The sequence below is a fragment of the Carettochelys insculpta genome, chromosome 16 (assembly GCF_033958435.1).
Source record: "Carettochelys insculpta isolate YL-2023 chromosome 16, ASM3395843v1, whole genome shotgun sequence".
Lineage (NCBI taxonomy): Eukaryota > Metazoa > Chordata > Testudines > Carettochelyidae > Carettochelys > Carettochelys insculpta.
Window position 1 is genome coordinate 31,212,204 of NC_134152.1, and position 9,089 is coordinate 31,221,292.

Genomic DNA, 9,089 nt, shown 5'->3' on the forward strand with positions numbered 1-9,089 from the left:
TAATTTTGTCCACATGGTCACATAAGGCGATTGTCGACTATTACTGCATGCCTTGAGCTTGGCAGTGCATTAGAGAGGGTTATCTGGCTATGTGCAGTTGTATTGCCTCCCATGTTTGTTTGCATTTTTAAACACAAAAAATGAAGTGGAGAAAGAAGAAAAACCCAACAACCCAATGGGTATAGTTACCATTTACTCTGAAGCCAGCATACAATTAGATATGTTGCTCACTGCTCCCCTTTCAATGGTTTGGAAAAGGTGACAGGGAGCCCACAAGGCAGTGTGTGTCTTACATGTCTCAAAACCGAGCTAGGCACAGCTCCCCGACAAATCTCTTTTCAGGTGAGGTATCCATGAAACAAAGTGGGGGAAGGAAGTCATTGTTTCGCAGTTTATCCTTCAGCTGAAGGGCTTAGATTTTTTGGGGCTGAAAGGAACTTCTCGTTCAACATCTAGTGCCACAATCTGCAAAATACCGTGGCTGGTTTTTCACGTCGTTTCCTCGTATGTTCCATCTGATGCTGTCTGTGCTTGAAAACAAAAAAGTTCAGTAGCACTTCAAAGACTAACAAAATAACTTATTAGGTGATGACCTTTTGTGGGCACAGACACTTCTTCAGATCCAGTCTGTCCCACGAAAGCCCATCACTTTATAAATTATTTTGTTAGTCTTTAAAGTGCTACTGGACTGCTTTTTTGTTCCCATAGTATATAGACTAGCATGGCTATCTCTCTGTTACTATCCTCTGTGCTTGAAACAGTAGTGAATTAAACTTCTTACTCGGCTATTGTGTAGGTATTCTCTCCCGCTTACAGACAAATTCTTCAGCACTAGAGGAATATCCTCTTGGCTAAAACCTATTACAAGAAGCTGTCACAGACACTGAGTGATTTGAGTTGGGGAATGTACTGTCATTAATAAGAAACTGGTTTTGAAACTTTAGGATGAGTTAAATGGTTTGTTTCAAACATAGCAAAACTGTCTCAGTGGAATGCCCTAAGCCAGGGGTGGCCAGCCTGTGTCTCTTTGAGCCATTAAATGTGACTCCTAGAAGCTGCGTGCTGGGAATGCTGTCTGCCACTCTGTGCACACGCATCAGCGCTTGCTGGGAGAAGCGTATGGCGGTGCCAGCATTGAGTTAGAGGAGGGACGGGGGGAGGAGGGATGTCTGGCTCTGTGGGAGGGGAAGGTATTGAGCCATATATTAAATTTTTTACATATCTATCTATATATATCTATATCTATATCATATATATATAATCGATAGGTAAATGATGCCTGTCTCTTTGCGCTGTATCAGAGGCTCTTAGTCCCTAACTGGTTAGGCACCCTAAGGGTCTGTATTTAGACAAGTGTTTGTTAATCTGGACAAGGGGGAGAGCAGTCCAATAACAATTATTTTGACTTATCAGTGCTAGAAAACAAGAAGTCCTGTGGCATCTTATAGACTAACAGATATTTTGGAGCATAAGCTTTCGTGGGCAAAGACCCATTTGTCAGATGCATGAGTTGGGGGGAGGGGGAGTTCATAGGGTTTTCCTCCTCTGAAACCCCTCCCTCCCACTCATGCAGCGGATGAAGCAGGTCTTTGTCCACAGAAGCTGATGCTCCAAAATATCTGTTAGTGTATAAGGTGCCATAGGACGACTTGTTGTTTTCGAACATACAGAATAACTCGGCTACCTCTGATACAGTGCGAGAAAAGACACATTTCATTGGAACCTAACTCAGCCTGGTGCATGGGGGCAGCACTGAGAGAATTTGTTACTGCTGTAGTATATAACCTACAGAGGAATACATGAAGCTATTACTACATATACAACATACTGCTCATGTTTAGACCAGTGGCTGTGAAAAATAACAATGTAGCAATACAATAGAAAATATTAGAACTATTTCACACCATAATCAGATGCTTCAGCTATTGTTGCCATTTGGTCGCAGCAAGGTAAAATTTTCAAAAGTTTGCGTCTAATTTGAAGTCACTGATAGTCTCCCACGTTGTGTGGGTGCCTTTGAAATGTTTATTCTGATCTCAGATAGACCAGCACAAAGGAGGTTCATGAATAGGGGGCAAGAATATGTAAGAGTGGAAAAAGACACACACTGGCTGGAAGAGTGAAAAGTGGATGTGCTCTCTTATGAGAGGACAGAAGGGAGGCATATGAAATAACGGGTCTTCAGAAAGTACTCTTTGTTCTTGGTACACAAAAGTAAAAATCAGCAAATTCCTAACTGAGAAGGCATAATACAAAACTGCAAAAATCAGCAATTTCCAAACTCCTTGCTGTAACACAAGCTGTTTGACTTATCACCACAAAAATGTATATAGCAGAAGCCTAGTGGGATAAAATGAATTAAACACATATGGGCAATGAAAACATCCACAATTAGAGTGAGAGGCTACATCAAGGACTATAAAACAAACGTAATCAAGCTAATAGCTGCTTGGGATAAAGAACAAACTATCCAGCTAGGCCTGTTATTCCATGCTGGTCCATTACAGCATCTGGTTGAGGCACCTCAGAGATGAGGACCATTGGTCTGATCCAGAATAGCTTTTCCTATACCCCTTTCATGCCTGACATGACCATCTTTCCTCTCCATTAAATGAAACTGAAGGCTGGTACAGTGCCTGACTGAGTCAAGCAGGCCCCTTGCCCTGGCTCTCACTGGGTGCTACAAACTAATTTGGTAGTTTGGTGCTGCAACTGGCTATCGCAGGGGTGTCCAAAACCGATTGCACCAATTTCCCTCCCCCCCCCGCCCCAACCACACACACACTCTCTCCCTGGAGCCATGCCAAGCCCTGGAGAGCTGCCCCGTGCTGCCTTGTCCCAGCAAGTGGTGGGATGCGTGGCCAGAGGGCACTCCATGTGCAGCTCTAAGGAGCCGCATTTGCCACATCACGCTGTCCAGTCCGAATGTGGTGAACAAAGAGCATGTTGAACACTGCGGGGCTAACGCCTGCTGTCTGTTTCTTTGTGTTTTGCTTTGGTAAGAATCAGATCATCTGAGTTAGTTATAGAGCCGAACTGCCAACTTAATTTGTTTTGCCCAGCTTAGTCCAGGGGGTCAGTGGCAGGGTGAGCAAACTTTTTACATCCTTGCAATTACCAGTCTCTCTCTCTCTCTCTCTCACACCCTCCACACACACTCCCTAATGTAATACAAACTGGCAGAAATGTTGGTTATGTTCATGTGAAAAAAATCTTTTGGCACCTGTAATGTAGAACTTTATGAATCGGTATATAAACGGGAGGACACAAGAAAGCGACAGATTTCAACATTTTAATAAGATGGCTGGGCCTGAGACATAGCAGCCTGTCGGACTGTGTAACCCTTATGAAATTTCACTCCCCTGCAAGGGGCCTGTCCCCCCTGCTTTGCACACCCTGTGTTAGGGTTTATGTGCAGCAGTGCAGCTGTAGTGTTTAGTGATAGTAAGCAGGAGAGCTGCTTCCACAGAGGCAGTAGCTATGTCTGTGGGAGGCAGAGTGTTGCCTACACCAGCTTAGTATAACCATGTCCTTTGGGTGCAGTTTTCTTCACCCTGAGCCATCATTACACTGACATGAGTTTGTAGTGTAGACAAGGGCTCAGACAGCTGTATGCCTAACTAATGAAACACATCAACCATTGTAATTCTATGGGAATGTCCAATCTTACTGGGTTTTCTAGCAGCGTTCAGTTGGACAGTTGACAGCAGCAGCACAGTCAGCTGCCTGGATCTACAGGCTGCTTGGGTGACTGCCCTTCAGCTGCACTGGATTTAGGCCCTCAACAGGCTTCTGGGGTGTCATGAGCATACACACAGCTTGTAACATGTCAAGTAATTACTGTGTGTGTGCCTTCCTGAGACTTGGCAATGGAAATCTGCACAAGCTGACCATTGGGCGTCAGATCAGTCCTAAATCCAGCTATGTGTAAGGCTGTGGTCTTGTCTCCCAAGGTGCCTTACAACAGGCATGAGCAAACTTTTCATGTCAGGCCACGCTTTTTGTCCCTGCAATTAGCAGGGTCTCCCCCTGCACCCACCCGCCCAACCCGTCTAATGGAATCCAAACCTGTGGAAATTTCGTTTTCAGTCATACAAAAATAAACCCCTTTCGGCACGTGTAAGAAAATAAGTAGAATATGAAAACTTTATTAATCAGTGTGCATAAATGTGAATACACATAAAAACAGTAACCATATTTCAACATTTTTAATGATCTGGATGAGCCTGAGACCCAGCAGCCGATCCTGCTGTGCCCTGCTTATGAGATTCCCCCCTCCCCATTTTGCACACCCTGCCTTACAGTGAAGAATTAGCACCATTGTCAATTCTGTTTTCAATTCAATTCACTTTCGATTCAAAAACTAGGGTGTTAATACATTATCCTAAGGCTAAGGAGCAGCTTGCATTCTGTCACATCATCCAGCTTGCAAAGACATTTGTTTGAGCAGGTGTAGATAAACCCTACAGCGGCACTGGTGTAGATAAACACTTGTGGGATATGCTTTGGCTTGATTTTTGCTAACAGGAGTAACTACATGAGGAAGTTAATGAGCTCGAAAGGAGCTGTTGGCTGCATTCAGTGCGGCAGATGATGAGGGTTTGAGTGGAAATGCATTCTAAAATATATATTTTTGGAGCAGGCCAAAATTAGAACCCTTATTTTGAAAGACCTGTGCTAGTGCTCAACGAATGGGTAGCTTAGATTACAAGCTGTTTGGGCAGGGACTGGCTTTGGACTGTGTGGTTAACTCTCCCGTGTAGTGGTACCTAGACCACGTCACAGAGAAAAAATGTGTCCTCTGCAGCCTAAGCTGAGAGCTGGCTGGCCTTTAGCTCAAGCTGTACAGGTGCCTTCACTAAGCTCCAGAAGTCTCAGGTTTAAGTCCCCCTGTGGGCAGTCGCATCTGCATAGTGCCTAGCATGCTGGGGCCCTGGTCCCTTCAATACACTTGTGAGAAGTGCTATGTGAAACTCCATGCTAGCTCATAGACTTCATCCCTTGCAGCATCAAGTGGGACCTGGCTCATCAGCTGCTGGCAAGAGAGAAGAGCCCAGCTCCTAATGCATTCAGGACCACAATTGGGTGTAACCAATGCCTTAACCTCCTCTGGGAAGGTCACCAGGTAGCCAGCATTGTGGCAGAGCTGGACGTAGAACCAAGGAGTCCTGAGCACAGGGCTCAGAGTAACTTAGAATTTCTTACACATACTATCCTATTACAACCCAGGTCCCTGCCAGCGCTTTAAATAGCTCCCTGCCGGCTTTTGCTGCAGCTCAGCCAGCACTTGCCAGAGCTGTGCACCAGAGTGCCTCCGCTTGCTTCCACCTCTGCCTGAGACCAGTCCTTGGCAGTGGTGCCCACCCACTCATTTGCAAGGGATATGTTACTATTATACACTAGACTAGAAAAACACACAACTCAGATCTCTGCAACAGCTGCACATGCTCAGCAGCCACTGCTTTCTGCCCTCGTTAATTACAACACTTCTGAATGGGAGACTGTGTAGCAGCAGACATATCTCCGCCCAAAGCAAAGAGGAAGTCCCACAAGTAATAGGGAACTGTGTGGCAGGGGACACTGCTGGGTTTTCATTCTGTGTTTAGTAAGAGAAGTGTTCCTTACCACAGAAATGAAGCTGATCTATAATTAATGCACAGCCTGGACATGAGGTAGCTGTGGCTTCTAGTTAGAGCTTCTGGTAGCTGAATGTCTTAACAGGAAGGGAGAATCTTTGTTCTGCAGTGAAGTAAGCCTATGCTCACTCTGTCAGGTCTCTTCCAGGCCAGTGATCACCGGCAGTATTTTTGTGTGGTCCAGCCTACTGCTTACAAAGGAAAAGTCAATCTACTGATGGATCCAGGAAAGGATCCCTGGCTGAGCAGCTTAGGGGGCCACTGCTGAGATAACAGCAGCTTCTAGCCACCAGTACAAGGACATGAGATGCGCAGGGTAGGAAGTCAAACAGCTGCTAAGTTCCAGTTTTTGACTCTGAGAAGCCTGGAGCAGGTGCATTGTGAGTAACATTCCCTCTTTTTCCATCTGTGTGCAGAATAAATTTTATTGCATGCTCCAAGGCATGCGGAAATGTGCACCACCAGTAGAAGCACATACTGCAAGCTGCGGTCTCTCTAATAATCAGCTGGACGGCCCCTGAATCTCTCCTGTGTGGCTGCACATTTACAGGGAAGAGTGGTTGTTAGCCAAGTCACCTATAGAGGGACAAGACAGAGTGGTTAGACCCACCAGCTTGCCTTGGACGGCTTTGCCTCTCGCCTCTCAAAGCTTGCCTGATTTTAAGAGGTATAGAATCATTCCTGCCAAAACCACCTGCTGCCTTCAGCCCTCTCAGCTCCCAAAGACTCTAGCTCAGACTCATGCAGGTTTCTAGGGGTGTCGTGAGACCAGCACTATTCCATGCCTGCTGCCAGAATCCAGACAATCCAGTTAAGCAAAAAAACTGCAGAGTGGGCCAGGAAAGGTAAAGCTGTTGAAGCATTTCTGGGTTGGGCATTTGTGTAGCTATTTCAGCTGCTTATTTCCCCCCCCCGCCCACAATGCCCCGGGGGTATTAATATTTGCTGCTTCTCCAGAGGTTTACAAAGGCTGGACCCTCTGGCTGCTGTGGTGATGGTTGCCTTAGAAACAAAGCTGTCCTGTCCTTATATGAACCGGGGTGGCCCCCCCAGGCCCCGTGCTTTTGAGGGCCTCTTGTTGGCTGCCCTAGCTGCCCGATGAGTGGGGGTGGGGGGTGGGGGGGGGGTGGATTACCTGAGGCTGGAACCAGGGCAGGGCCTAGTGGCTACAGCAGCAGCGGGGTGGAGGGTCATCTGCCTCCTGCCCCCACATTACCATGTGGGTGGTGGGAGCAGTGTCTTCTCAGCAGCGGGCCGAGCAGGCTGCTGCTGTCCACATGGTGAGCAGGGCAGGGGAGATGACCTCCTGCTGCCGCCACTACTACATGCCATGCCAGCCCCAGGCAATCCCCTAGCCCTGGTGCTGGAGGAGGAAGCAAGGGGGTGAGAAAGAGAGGGGCAAGGCCTGGGGTACCAAAAGAGCGGGGAGTTGCCTAGGGCACTGGTGTGGAGTTGCCTCATACCCCACCTCTGCCCCTGCCCCTGCCCCTGCCTTGGGATGGCCCGGCTTAGAAATACCATTCAATGAACCAGTAACAGAGAGGTCGCCGAGGTAGTCTGCACGCCAACAAAACAAAGCAGCAGACACGCAGCACTTCAAGGAGTAACAAAACGATTTATTCGGTGATGAGCTTTCGTGGAAAGAGCTTTCGTGGAAAGCTCATCACCAAATAAATCGTTTTGTTAGTCCTTGAAGTGCTGCGTTTCTGCTGTTTTGTTTTATTAAATGAAGTCAGCCCATTCGTTGTGTGAGGAAGGTAGATTAAGTAGACTGTTAGGTACCTACTGAAAAGTGACAATATGACACTCCTGGTGTTGGGTGGTGCAGAGAGCTGGACAAGGTGGTTCAGGTAACAACGTTTTCTGGGCCAACTTCCGGTAGTTTTTGTCTAGAAGCCTTAAACATTCCGTACCTGCAGGTGACAGTGAAGGTTACGGCCACTGCATGGTCATATGAGAAAAATATCTGTTAGCTTGTTCACTCCGGGCTTTTGATCCCAGTTGTGTACAGTCACTGTCTCAGTTTCTGTCTTCCTCACTAAAGTGACACTGCGAAAGAAAAGGGGAGGGACTGATCACAGAAACCCACTTCCTCAGTCGTTCTCAGCATCTTAAAATGCATCCACTGGAGGGGGTGGGAACAGGGCTGGCTGGCCAAGCTCAGACCATGTATGTCTCTAACGGGACAGCCAGCCTCAGGACAGCCAGGACAGTTTCAAACCAGTTCATAGTGTCCCTTGAAGGAGGCCGAAATAGCATTGAATAATCCACACTCCAAATCCAGAGGAGCACTGAAAGGTGCCTGTCTCTCACAGTGGCGTTTGTGAGTCCCTGGGCTGGTGCTGCCTGTGGTTAATGCTGTCCAAGGGGCTGCACTTCTGGCACACTCAGCAGCAACATGCCCGCTAATAGTTTCCATCCACATGCAGATTCTGTTCTGTCTGTGTGTGGAATAAATTTTGTTGTGTGCACCAAGCTGTGCAAGAATGTGCACCACTAGGAACAACAAAAAACCTAGTGCTGGGCACTCCGCCAATCATCGGGGTGGCATTGGACTTTCCTGACTGACTGCACAAGAGCCTGGTTTATGGGGAACACTGCTCAGCAGTGACCGTCCCCATGGAAAAGTGGAGGCCTGTGCCTGGACCTTGGCAAGTGAGGGCCAGCGGACATAGTTCTTAATTACTTTGCTTTGCAGGTGTAATTTATATAGCGAGGGGGAATCCCCTTCTGCTCTGTGGCTGCTTTACACCAACAACAATGGCTCACAGGAGCTAACAAGAGTGCAAGGAACTAGGCCCTGCTCCATGGCAGCATGGAGCTGTTCCACAGTAGGCCACAGGCAGGCTGGCCTTATGCCCTTCTCCTTCTGTAGGTGTCAGCAGCTCCATAGGATTGTGGCAGCTGGACTGGAGGTCAGGGTGAAGCTCAATACTGCCTTGACAGGGCCAGGAGAGGGTGTGGAGGGTGCTGAAGTGGGCCCCAGCAGCCTAAGTCTTGCGGACATGCAAGCCACCTCTGCTCCATCCTCGTGCCAGGCTCTGGGAGGAGAGGGCCCTGAATCGAACCCCGGCAGCCTCAGTCTTGCAGAGGTGCACACCACCTCCCCTCTGTCCCAGGGAGCCATCTGACCTGCAATCCCCCAGCAGAACATGGAGTTGGCTTAGCAAAGCTCCCCTTTAACTGCGGCCGGCTGGCGCGGCATTGCCCGCCTGTTGCCAAGCGCCGGGGTCCGCTCTCGTGCGCCAGTTCTGTGGCGTCACCCCTTGATCTCCCTGGGGCCACTTTGCGTGAGGGGGAGTCAGGCCCTGAGAACACATCTGAGCCCAGGATCGTGGGGCCATGCCGGGAAGCCAAGCGTTAGGGACGGTTTTGACCCTTCCTCTCTCCTGCCTGCGGAGACTGGACCAGGACCACCGCGTCAGGCCCCTCTGGGGAGCGCTGGGCTGGTGT